Raw genomic sequence first — 14,186 nt, 5'->3', positions numbered from 1 at the left:
ACGTCACTCAAATTGTGGAAGAGGGTCTACCCAAGTTATCTCGAAAAGACCTCCGGAAGGATCAACAAGAAGATCCCATCTGTAGTCTGGCATTAAAGGCTTTGGAGAAACAACATCCTGATCTACTTCTCCAGAGTACCCAGAAGGAAGCTCACCTACTACGTAAGGAGTGGGATCGGTGGTGGTCTACCGAAGGGGCCCCTCTGGGGATCCTGAAGAGAAGTGGCAGTTGTTTCTGATAGAGAAACACAGAGAAAAGGTGTTGATCGCTTTGCTTGATCACCATGGCCATCTGGGGTCAGAAAGGACTCTCCAGCTAGTAAGGGACAGGTTCTATTGGCCTTACATGAGGACTGAAGTGGAGAACTATTGATACTCCTGCCTCAGGTGCATACAAAGGAATGACTTAACCCAGCGAGCCACTCCAATGGGCCATCTAGAGAGTCAAGGGCCAATGGATCTAGTCTGCATAGACTTCCTATGCTTGGAGTCTGATTTGAGTGGGCAGGGAAACTTCTTAGTAGTTACAGATCACGTCACTAGCTATGCCCAGGCATTCCCCATAAAGGATCAGCAGGCATCTACAGTGGCGAAGACTCTAGTAGAAAAGCTTTTCTTTCACTATGGTCTACCCTAACGGATCCATTCGGACCAGGGGATAGACTTCGAGAGTACTCTTATCAGACGACTGTTGGATTTTCTAGGCATTCAGAAGTCTAGGACTACTCCCTATTAGGGATGAGCCGAATACCCCCCTGTTCGGTTCGCACCAGAACATGCGAACAGGCAAAAAGTTTGTTCGAACACCGTTAAAGTCATGGGACACAAACATGAATAATCAAAAGTGCTAATTTTAAAGGCTTATATGCAAGTTATTGTCATAAAAAGTGTTTGGGGACCTGGGTCCTGCCCCAGGGGACATGAATCAATGCAAAAAAAGTTTCAAAAACAGACGTTTTTTCGGGAGCAGTGATTTTAATAATGTTTAAAGTGAAACAATAAAAGTGTAATATTCCTTTAAATTTCGTACCTGGGGGGTGTCTATAGTATGCCTGTAAAGGGACGCATGTTTCCCGTGTTTAGAACAGTCTGACAGCAAAATGACATTTCAAAGGAAAAAAAGTAATTTAAAATTACTCGCGGCTATTAATAAATTGCCGGTCCAACAATACACATAAAAGTTCATTGATAAAAAAAGGCATGGGAATTCCTCACAGGGGAACCCCGAACCAAAATTTAAAAAAAAAAATACGTGGTATGGATAAGGGGAATACCGGCCAAATTTTTTTAAAAAAATGGCGTGGGGTCCCCCCAAAAATCCATACCAGCACGCAACCTTGCAGGCCGCAGGCAAAGAGGGGGGACAAGAGAGCGCCCCCCCTCCTGAACTATACCAGGCCACATGCCCTCAACATTGGGAGGGTGCTTTGGGGTAGCCCCCAAAACACCTTGTCCCCATGTAGATGGGGACAAGGGCCTCATCCCCACAACCCTTGCCCAGTGGTTGTGGGGGTCTGTGGGCAGGGGGCTTATCGGAATCTGGAAGCCCGCTTTAACAAGGGGACCCCCAGATCCCGGCCCTCCCCCCTGTGTGAAATGGTAAGGGGGTACCCTACCATTTCACAAAAAAGGTGTAAAAAATGTTAAAAATGACAAGAGACAGTTTTTGACAATTCCTTTATTTAAATGCTATCTCCTTTCTTCTGTCTTCTATCTTCTTTCTTCTATCTTCCTTCAGTTTCTTCCTCCATCTTATTCTTCTTCTGGTTCTTCTGGTACTTCTGGTTCTTCCTACGGTGTTCTCGTCAGGCATCTTCCTCCGCGACACCAACGTCTTCTTCCCTTCTTCTTCTCGGGCCGCTCCGCATCCACCATGATGGGAGGCTCCCGCTGTGTGACGCTTCTCCTCTTCTGACGGTTCTTAAATAACGGAGGTGACCCTGCCCCCCTCTGACGCACAGGGACTTCCCTGTCCGCCCCCTCTGACATCACGGGGAGTGCCACAGGGAATCCCTGTCAAGTACCCACGCGTCAGAGGGGGCGGGGTCACCGGGTGGCCCCACCCTCCATTATTTAAGAACCGTCAGAAGAGGAGAAGTGTCACACAGCGGGAGCCTCCCATCATGGTGGATGCGGAGTGGCCCGAGAAGATGAAGGGAAGAAGATGCCTGCGCCGCGGAGGAAAATGCTGGACGAGAACACCGGAGGAAGAACCAGAAGAACCAGAAGAAGAAGAAGATGGAGAAAGAAACCGAAGGAAGATAGAAGAAAGAAGTTAGAAGAAAGAAGAAGCATTTAAATAAAGGAATTGTCAAAAACTGTCTCTTGTCATTTTTAACATTTTTTACACCTTTTTTGTGAAATGTTACTTTTGTACCCCCTTACCATTTCACACAGGGGGGAGGGCCAGGATCTGGGGGTCCCCTTGTTAAAGGGGGCTTCCAGATTCTGATAAGCCCCCCGCCCGCAGACCCCCACAACCACCGGGCAAGGGTTGTGGGGATGAGGCCCTTGTCCCCAGCAACATGGGGACAAGGTGTTTTGGGGGGCTACCCCAAAGCACCCTCCCAATGTTGAGGGCATGTGGCCTGGTACGGTTCAGGAGGGGGGGCGCTCTCTTGTCCCCCCCTCTTTTCCTGCGGCCTGCCAGGTTGCGTGCTCGGATAAGGGTCTGGTATGGATTTTTGGGGGGACACCACACCATTTTTTTAACATTTTGGCTGGGATTCCCCTTAATATCCATACCAGACCTGAAGGGCCTGGTATTGAATTTAGGGGGACCCCCACGTCTTTTTTTTAAATTTTGATTCGGGGTTCCCCTGTGGGGAATTCCCATGCCGTTTTTATCAATGAACCTTTATGTGTATTGTCGGACCGGCAATTCATTAATAGCCGCAAGTAGTTTTAAATGACTTTTTTTCCTTTGAAATGTCATTTTGCTGTCAGACTGTTCTAAACACAGGAAACATGTGCCCCTTTACAGGCATACTATAGACACCTCCCAGGTATGAAATTTAAAGGAATATTACACTTTTATTGTTTCACTTTAAGCATTATTAAAATCACTGCTCCTGAAAAAACGGCCATTTTTAAAACTTTTTTTGCATTGATCCATGTCCCCTGGGGCAGGACCCAGGTCCCCAAACACTTTTTATGACAATAACTTGCATATAAGCCTTTAAAATGAGCACTTTTGATTTCTCCCATAGACTTTTAAAGGGTGTTCCGCGGCTTTCGAATTTGCCGCAAACACCCCAAATTGTTCGCTATTCGGCGAACAGCCGATGTTCAAGTCGAACATGAGTTTGACTCAAACTCGAAGCTTATCCCTACTCCCTATCACCCACAAGGAGACCCTCAGCCAGAAAGGTTCAACCAAACTCTTCTCAACATGTTGGGAACCCTGGCCTCTGAACAAAAACAACATTGGAGTAAGCACATAACCACTCTGGTACACGCCTACAATAGCACCAGGAGTGATGCTACAGGGTATTCACCCTACCGATTGATGTTCAGCCAAGAAGCCTGGCTACCAGTGGATTTGGCCTTTGGAACCTCTCTTGACCATACCTTAGAGACCTCTCACCGTGGGTATGTAGACAGATTGAGAAGGAGTCTGAAGACCGCACATGAACAGGCTCGAATTATGTCAGACATCAGAGGAAGTAGCAATAAGAGGAATTTCGACCTCAAGGTATGGGTTCAGGATCTACAACCTTGTGATCGAGTCTTGTTACGGAACCTAGGTATACCAGGAAGACACAAGTTGGCTGATTGGTGGAAGTCACAGCCATAAATTGTATGCAAACAACTTCCAGGACTGCCAGTGTATGAGATCAGGCTGGAAGGGAGCACGGGATCACTGAAGACCTAGCATCGGAATCACCTTCTACCTCTCATTGAAGCAGTCAGATCGACCTCAAAAAAGGAACTACCATCTACGTCTAATACTATACCTCAACCAGCAATTAGGTCTCAGCCTGGATCCCTAGCAACAGAGGATAGTGACAAAGAGGAAATGGAGATAAGCTGGCTGTGGCAATCTGAAAGGCCAGGAAGGAAAAATAGGACTCTTAGACCTGAAGCCCCACAATTTGTGCCACAAACTGGACAATCTGAAGAGCCCTTGTCTCCCACTAACATTGAAGCGCAAGAGCCTGCAATGGGAAATGATAGTACTTGCCCAAAGGCGACGACTACACCCAAGAGACAGAGAGTTAAAAGAGACATTCACCCACCAAAAAGACTAACTTACGATGCATTGGGTGAATGCTCCGAACAGGCTCGGGTTACTGCCAGAAGAAATTCTGAGATGCCTGGTCCCTCCACTGTCAATTCAGAGAGAGACAACCCCATTTCGCCCCTTGACACATCTGTACCAGACACTATAGTGTCAGCTGTGGGTACATAGAACAGTTCCCATCATATGAGAACTGGTGGGAGGCTCCTCTGTCGGTATTGTGCAATCGCATAGAGGCAAAAATGTGTAAAAGAGATATGTTTTGGAATATCTTTGGGGACCAAATAGTTAAAGTATGTGAGTATGTAGTGTTGGCATTTTTGCCTTTTTATGCCATGTAATGCATAACAGTGACAATGTTATAAATTAGTATTTGGCTCCCTCTACTGGTATACAGAGGAATAGACTTGTTAATCTTTCACATAAGCCCACACAGGAAGTGACTTAATGTTTACCTTGTGAAAGGATATATCTACCCAGAATGCCCACTCACCTACCCATGAACACAGAGTGGCTGAATTGCATGCTGGGTTGTGTAACGATATCACGTACGGGACATGAAAAGCTGTGAGCAGGCATTTCAGGCCTTGAAGGAGGCGCTGGCCAGCGCCCCTGTGCTGCAGGCTCCAGACTTCACCCGCCGTTTCCTAGTGCAGACGGATGCCTCTGCCTATGGATTGGGTGCAGTCCTGAGCCAGGTAGATGAGGCCAGAGAGGAGCATCCTATCCTCTACCTGAGCAGGAAGCTGCTTCCCAGGGAGGTAGCATATGCCACGATCGAAAAGGAGTGTCTTGCGATCATGTGGGCTCTCCAGAAGTTACAAACGTACCTTTATGGATGGCACTTCACTGTGATCATGGATCACAATTCCTTGAGCTGGCTAAATCGTGTTGCTGGGGAGAATGGCAAACTACTTAGGTGGAGCCTAATTCTGCAGCAATACGATTTCACCATCCAGCATAAGAAAGGCAGCGCCCATGGCAATGCTGATGGGCTGCCACGACAAGCTGAGCCCGCAGGAGTCGGTTGCGTCAGGAGGGAAATTGTAGTTCCCTCCCATGCAACCACCTAAGGGGGAGGTGTAACAATATCACGTATGGGACATGAAAAACTGTAGCTAGCTGCCATTTTGTGTGGAAGTAGCCATGACAGTTTGGCTAACCATGTAACATTACAGAGAAATCTGAACTCCCTCCTCCCTTGCCTTAGGAATTCAAAGCTTTTTAAGTTCAACAGAAAAGGTTATCTCAACAGAGAAAACAGAACCAGGCTAGGTCAGTAAACTGCTGTTGAAAGGGCAGAGTATTCAGGCCTGTCATAAAACTGTCACCCTCTCCATTCAGAGACCTAACAGGCCCCGGTTGTAAATTGTCTGAATACACATCCAACTTAAAACGGTGGAATAAGTATGAAATTTCAGCATGTTTCATAACTTCTGAATTAGTAATAGCACAGCCATAATATGGACATATTTAGTTTCCTCAGATAATTTGTAACATTTCAAGTCCAGACACCCCCATGTCAGGTCATATGGGAAACCCCTGGGACCACTTATTCCTCCAAAGCAGGCTATACATTATAGATATGGCATGTTTAGACTTGTTTTGAAGGAAATCTCAAGTTGAATAATAATATGGATATTTGGAGTCTGTAAACACTATAGATGCAGATATATGAATATGTATTACAAAATCTACCTGGGACGTGGTCATGAGTGTAGACACCTCCCAGCAACCAACCCCTAAACAAGATGACCAGACGATTGGTTACTGGTCACTGTCAACACCCCCTTTGATTTGACAGAAAAGAGGAGATGCCAAGACAATGGGCAGTTCTCCTTTTACCATCCAAGTAGAAACATCTGCCAAGTCGAGAACCGATTACCTAGCTCATCGATCGAACTCTGATCAACCCTCGGACATTAATTGCAAGTATTCTTTCTTCCCAATTCTACCTTATTGCTTTGTGGCTGTATATTGTCTTTATCTTTTGAAACATCTTTTTTCTGTAAATGTTTTATTTGCATCAACTTTGACCTTTTCATAATAAACCCTTATGTTGAAAAGTGTTAACCTTGTCTCTAAAGCTCTTAATGCAAGCTATAAACAAACCTGCCTCTTGAAGGGCGCTACTGTTGTAGAGTAAGACTCTGAGCAGACCTGTCTGTGGTGACAGTGTGTGTGGCAGACGCTTATTCTAAAATTATAATTGGTATTGCTCAAATTACGAGTCTCCCCGGCTCGGTCTTTAAAACGGGGGGTGGTGGCAGTTAAAGGGTTAATGGTGTAATTAGCCCAGTGACAATCACTCTCAGGCTGCTCGCACCTAGATTGTGGTCCCGCAAGCTGGAAAATCTTTGTGCTTGGCGCAGCTGAGAGTGGCATTGTTACGTAAGTGACAGCGTGGTGTGAGGTTGGCTGGTCCTTTGTTGCTAGTTAACGAGGAGGGCAGGGATCTGACACCCGCGTTCGTCACAGGTAAGATATAAAAAGCTTTGCTCAGCCATTTTCTTTTTCTTCTGGACTCGTAGCCTGCCTGTGAGGATCTGTGAGGAGGTGGTCCAGAGAGTCACGGCCTACATCTGCGGAGCAGAACAACCAGCGACTCTGCTTTACACCTGTGTGCTGGAGGAACAGTGCAAACGGATCGGGAAGGATCCAGAGACACCTGATGGAGCCATTTGAAGGTCCCGGTCATCTTGCAGAGCGCTGCAGCATGGCAGAGCTGACTGACGGCAGGACTGAGACCAGCGGAACGGAGGCATCCATTCATCTAGGCCCAGTGTGGTGAGAGGGCAGACGCCCACAGTTCTTTAACGCACGTTACACACTTAGACCCTTACCACAGTGTTTGCTGAGGCCTGTAGTTCCACATAGGGGTCTCATTTAAGCAGACTGAGTCTAAGCAGGCCTCAAGCCTATACTCCGTTGAGAACTGATACTGTGTGGTTCACAGACGGCCGTGCTGGAGGCAGCTGCAGGTGTGTTATACAGCAGGAACAGTTTCAATTATTATTCTACACTATTGCTTCGACTTTCCAGTGTTATATCTGAATGATGCCTGAGGCTACAGACATCATTCAGATACCGGCATTTTCATCCAGCGATTCCGTACACCATAAGAATGATCATAGCGGCTGTTCCACCGCTTGATCGTTCTTACGGGCGGCGAAAGGGGATATCCCCCCTCCCCCTCCGGTGCTTCTACCGACTCACCTCAGCAATCGGTGAGTCAGAGAGCGGATCCGCCAGCGCCGGATGTAGATCATAGAGATTGCCGGCGGACCATATGGCCGCCGGAGTCTCTATGATCGTTCGGAGGCCGGGCGCGATGTTATGACGTCACGCCCGGCCTCTGCATTAAAAAAACGGCGCCGCCTCGGCTCGGAAGCGGTGATCTTTTTTTTTTTTTATTTTAGGCTTCCCATCCTAGAGGTGAGATGGGGGGTCTTATTGAGCCCATATCTCACTGTAAAAAGGACCGATCATGTCATATTCCTATTACAAGGAATGTTTACATTCCTTGTAATATAAATAAAAGTGATCAAATTTTTTTTTTTTAAAGTGTCAAAATAAAAAATTTTAAGTAAAATTAACAATAAAAAAAAAAAAAATTTAAAGCGCCCCTGTCCCCGTGAGCTCGCACGCAGAAGCGAACGCATACGTAAGTCCCACCCACATATGAAAACGGTGTTCAAACCACACATGTGAGGTATTGTCACGAATGTTAGAGCGAGAGCAATAATTCTAGCCCTAGACCTCCTCTGTAACTCAAAACATGTAACCAGTAAAAACTTTTAAAGCGTCGCCTATGGGGATTTTTAAGTACCAAAGTTTGGCGCCATTCCACGAGCGTGTGCAATTTTGAAGCGTGACATGTTAGGTATCTATTTACTCGGCGTAACTTCATCTTTCACATTATGCAACAAAATTTGGCTAACTTTGCTGTTTTGTTTTTTTTTAAAGCATGAAACTGTTTTTTTTTTTTAAAGACGCATTTGAAAAATTGCTGCGCAAATACAATGCAAGATAAAAAGTTGCAATGACTGCCATTGTATTCTCTAGGGTCTCTGCTAAAAAAACATATATAATGTTTGGGGGTTCTATGTAATTTTATAGCAAAGAAATGATGATTTTTGACATTTAGGAGCGAAGTGTCAGAATTGGCCTGGATGCGAAGTGGTACCCTTGGATTACAATCACTGCAGTATAATAGCTAGCAGAAGACAGAAGATCAAAGACTACATACTGCATTGTAGGGCCTTGTGTCAAACACAATGACAAAGGACTGCATCATAAAGCAGGAGGAGCTCATCTGCAATTGTATTTTTCTGTGCGTATAACTTTGTATTACTGTGTTGGTACAGCGTGCTGGAAGTGGGAAGGTGCCCAGCGTAAAGCCATTGTTCACGCTGAGCACTAGTCCCATTTTTAGACGCATCTACAGGGGATTATCCAAGAAATCTTTATATCCTTATACAGTAAGTTGTAAAAGTTTAGTGTATTGTCACATTACGTTTGTGTGGCAGTGCTGTTATTGTATTTGCTGTTCATACCAGTTTCAGTAAAATTACATTCTGGTTAATTTCAATGTGTTGTTAATTACTCTGCAGGCGAAGCTACGGATACCCAGGTAATGATAAAAGGTACATTGTTGTGTATTACATATTGTGGGAGTGTCATTAAGTGTTAAGCTTCACACCAACATTGCGCCACAACTGTGTCAAGTGGCTTGAGCAAATTCATAGGGGCTAAGGATAGCAGAGCACAGGCCCAATCAAACATCAGCAGCTCCTTCGGGGATCAGTGCTACACAACATTCCTGTACATTGGTAAATTGTCACTGACATTCCCTAAAACCGACAACAAAGAAACCCTATGTAACCCTATGTACCCTATGCTGCGTACACACGATCGCACATTCCGACAACAAAATCCATAGGATTTTTTCCGACGGATGTTGGCTCAAACTTGTCTTGCATACACACGGTCACACAATGTTGTCGGTAATTCTGAACGTCAAGAACGTGGTGACGTACAACACGTACAATGGCACTAGAAAGAGGAAGTTCAATAGCCAGTGCGCCACCCTTTGGGCTCCTTCTGCTAATCTCATGTTAGTAGAAGTTTGGTGAGAGATGATTCACATTTTTCAGCCTCGTGCTTTTCCGATAGTTACTGCTCTTCAGTTTGTGCTTGTGGGTTCGTATTTATACTACGTATTTGATTTGCAGTGCGTTCTTGTCCACTCGTTTCTGATTTTCAGCTCCGGCCTTTCTTTTTTCAGTGCTTTCTGTTAGTTCGTTCTGACCAGCCAACCATTTTAAAGCCATGAGGACCCTCACCCTGGATCAGAGGGTTTCTAACTACTGGCTGGCCAGAGCCAGAAGAGTGGTAGATAACGCTAATGGCCAGCTGGTTCCGCTTATTCTTTACGCCAATCAACATGGCGCAATATAAACTTATAACCATATAATACTTGCATGCTGCATTCTACACAACTTTTTAAGGAGAAATGCAATGAGCTATGTTGCCTCAGTTGGGCCTGAGGCCGGACTTCAAGAACAAACCCTGACGGCACTTGAAGCTGGCCGTCCTGGCTTGCCCCCCCGAAGCACCCTCAAAGTAAGACAGAAATATGTCGAGTACTTTGCGGGTAGGGGGGCCATTGATATGCCAGAAACTGTTTAAGAAGCATTTTATCAATTTTTTTTTACTTAAACTGAAAGAAGATTTCCTTTGATTTACTGCATGGGTTTCTTTTAGCTGTCTCTTTTTTGGTCACTTTTTCAATAGTGCAAACATAATTTATTTGATACATGAGGTGACAATCTCTTCTTCAGCAAAATATTATTATGTTGTAGGTCTGCTACACACACCTTGTTTTTGTTGTTAATGTATGTAATGCATTACTGAGAAAAATATTCATCATTTTCAGCACCATGAATTAATTTTTGAGAGTCACGAAAATGGCGTGATTGTGGCAAATTATGAAGCACTGTGGGAGTTATTTACTAAAGGAAAATCCACTTTGAACTCCAAGTGCACTGCAAAAATGCACATGAAACTGCACTTGAAACTGCACTGAAAGTGCACTTGTAGTGCAAAGTGTATTTGCCTTTAGTAAATAACCCCCATTTCATTGTAAACACCAACTTAGTACAAAAAATGATATTGAGCATTGAAAGAAGAAGCCACACATTGTTGAGTAGAAAACTTTTTACTCTGTGCTAGGGATGAGCTTCGAGTTCAAATCGAACATCGGCTGTTCGCCAGTTCACCGAACAGCGAACAATTTGGGGTGTTTGCGGTAAATTCGAAAGCTGCGGAACACCCTTTAAAAGTCTATGGGAGAAATCAAAAGTGCTCATTTTAAAGGCTTATATGCATGGTATTGTCATAAAAAGTGTTTTGGGACCTGGGTCCTGCCCCAGGGGACATGGGTCAATGCAAAAAAAGTTTTAAAAATGGCCATTTTTTCAGGAGCAGTGATTTTAATAATGCTTAAAGTGAAACAATAAAAGTGTAATATTTCTTTAAATTTCGTACCTGGGGGGTGTCTATAGTATGCCTGTAAAGGGGCGCATGTTTCCTGTGTTTAGAACAGTCTGACAGCAAAATGACATTTCAAAGGAAAAAAAGTCATTTAAAACTACTCGCGGCTATTAATGAATTGCCTGTCCGACAATACACATAAAAGTTCATTGATAAAAACAGCATGGGAATTCCCCACATGGGAACCCCAAAACAAAATAAAAAAAAAATGGCGTGGGGTCCCCCCAAAAATCCATACCAGACCCTTATCTGAGCACGCAACCTGGCAGGCTGCAGGAAAAGAGGGGGGGATGAGAGAGCACCCCCCCACCTGAACCGTACCAGACCACATGCCCTCAACATTGGGAGGGTGCTTTGGGGTGGCCCCCCAAAACACCTTGTCTCCATGTCGCTGGGGACAAGGGCCTCATCCCCACAACCCTTGCCCGGTGGTTGTGGGGTTCTGCGGGCGGGAGACTTATCGGAATCTGGAAGCCCCCTTTAACAAAGGGACCCCCAGATCCTGGCCCTCCCCCTGTGTGAAATGGTAAGGGGGTACAAAAGTACCCCTAACATTTCACAAAAAAACTGTCAAAAATGTTAAAAATGACAAGAGACAGTTTTTGACAATTCCTTTATTTAAATGCTTCAGCTTTCTTCTATCTTCTATCTTCCTTCGGTTTCTTCCTCCATCTTCTTCTTCTTCTGGTTCTTCTGGTTCTTCCTCCGGTGTTCTCATCTGGCATCTCCGCGGTGTCTTCTTCCCTTCTTCTCCTCGGGCCGCTCCGCATACATGATGGCATGATGGGAGGCTCCCGCTGTGTGACGCTTCTCCTTTTCTGACGGTTCTTAAATAACAGGGGGCGGGGCCACCCGGTGACCCCGCCCCCCTCTGACGCACAGGGACTTGACGGGGACTTCCCTGTGGCATTCCCCGTGACGTCAGAAGGGGGGTTACGTAACGGGTGACCCCGTCCCCTCTGACATCACGGGGAAGGCCACAGGGAAGTCCCCGTCAAGTCCCCGTGCATCAGAGGGGGGCAAGGTCACTGGGTGAACCATCAGAAGAGGAGAAGCATCACACAGCAGTAGCCTCCCATCATTCCATCATGTATGCAGAGCGGCCCGAGGAGAAGAAGGGAAGAAGACGCCGCGGAGGAAGATGCTGGATGAGAACACTGGATGAAGAACCAGAAGAACCAGAAGAAGAAGAAGATGGAGAAAGAAACCGAAGGAAGATAGAAGATAGAAGAAAGAAGATAGAAGATAGAAGAAGCATTTAAATAAAGGAATTGTCAAAAACTGTCTCTTGTCATTTTTAACATTTTTGACAGTTTTTTTGTGAAATGGTAGGGGTGCTTTTTTACCCCCCTACCATTTCACACAGGGGGGAGGGCCAGGATCTGGGGATCCCCTTGTTAAAGGGGGCTTCCAGATTCCGATAAGGCCCCCCACCCGCAGACACCCACAACCACCAGGAAAGGGTTGTGGGGATGAGGCCCTTGTCCCCATCAACATGGGGACAGGGTGTTTTGGGGGGCTACTCCAAAGCACCCTCCCAATGTTGAGGGCATGTGGCCTGGTACAGTTCAGGAGGGGGGGCCACTCTCTTGTCCCCCCTCTTTTTCTTTGGCCTGCCAGGTTGCATGCTCGGATAAGGGTCTGCTATGGATTTTTGGGGGGACCCCACGCCATTTAAAAAAAAAAATTGGCACGGGGTTCCCCTTAAAATCCATACCAGACCTATAGATTTTGAGGGGGACCCCACGCCATTTTTTTAAAAATTTTGGCCGAGGTTCCCCTTAATAACCATACCAGACCTGAAGGGCCTGGTATGGAATTTAGGTGGACCCCCACGTCATTTTTTTTTAAATTTTGGTTCGGGGTTCAACTGTGGGGAATTCCCATTTCCTTTTTATCAATGAACTTTTGTGTATTGTCGGACCGGGAATTCATTAATAGCTGCGAGTAGTTTTTTTCCTTTGAAATGTCATTTTGCTGTCAGACTGTTCTAAACACGGGAAACATGCGCCCCTTTACAGGCATAATATAGACACCCCCCAGGTACAAAATTTAAAGGAATATTACACTTTTATTGTTTCACTTTAAGCATTATTAAAATCACTGTTCCCGAAAAAACGTCCGTTTTTAAAACTTTTTTTTGCATTGATCCATGTCCCCTGGGGCAGGACCCAGGTCCCCAAACACTTTTTATGACAATAACTTGCATATAAGCCTGTAAAATTTGCACTTTTGATTATTCATGTTCGTGTCCCATAGACTTTAATGGTGTTCGCGTGTTGGAACAAATTTTTTTGCCTGTTCGCAAGTTTTGTTGCGAACCGAACAGGGGGGTGTTCGGCTCATCCCTACTCTGTGCACATTCACATGTGCGTTAGAAAAGGGCTTTTGAAACGACCATCATATTTTAGTAAGAACATTTTTTTTTTTTTTGGACAGTACAAATAGCCTTTTTTGTGTTAAAACAGGCATGTTTAAAATCATAAAACAATACACAACTCAGGAACTTCCAAAGTTCAACTTTGACAAATTGAAAGCAATATTAGACATTTGTATGTCCAAACTGTGTTGATATTTCCTTCATCAGATGGGGTGATGTCATCCCTGTGAAAGCCAAATTTAATTTGTTTCAATATATTTTATTTTCAAAACAAATGAAAGACATTTTGTAAACATAGATATAATGAGGGTCTTTAGCCCTGAGTCGACCAGCAAGGCCGTATGTAGAACATATAAGTACAGAAGGGTCATACAATCATTTTACACTCATGTCAAACAAAGCGTATAATGTGAATCGTTCAGACAGGCTGAATATCCAATGTTCTCTTAGTGCTCAGCAAATGTTGACACAGGCATGTGGAATGGTAAGGGGGTAGGGAGGGGAAGGCTCCACCACCCCAATAGGGATCATGCTGTGGCAGAGCCCCCACCCCCCAGCACCCCCCGCCCGAGGAGAATCCAAGAGTTGCTCATTTATATGAAAAAAACTCTAGTAAGGCCCCAAATATTAAAAGGTTCAACAGTTAAACATTACCATTGTCCTCTGTGCATAAGATATATGGCAAGCCTAATACAAGAGAGGCTACCTAGTCCATACTAACGAATAAAAATTAGGAACAAATATTTGGAATTTGGAACATTTGTGAGCTGATATACATAGTAACTTATGACATGACTAGCAGCTGAATGATGTCTGACCTTGGCCTTGGTTAGACCTATTGGATTGAAGGTCAGAGTCCAAGGCCCAACAGAGAAGTGAGAGAGAAAGAGAAAGAAGGTGAAAGAAAGAGATGAAATAGGATTAGGAGAAAGGGAATAGGAGTCGACTGGGGGGGGAGTGAGCGAGGTGGTGTTTCTCTCGAGATCATTGTCAAAGGGTAACTCCCAGAAA

This window comes from Aquarana catesbeiana, linkage group LG02, assembly GCF_042186555.1.
Source record: "Aquarana catesbeiana isolate 2022-GZ linkage group LG02, ASM4218655v1, whole genome shotgun sequence".
In the NCBI taxonomy this organism is placed as follows: Eukaryota; Metazoa; Chordata; class Amphibia; order Anura; family Ranidae; genus Aquarana; species Aquarana catesbeiana.
This window is presented reverse-complemented; position numbering follows the sequence as displayed.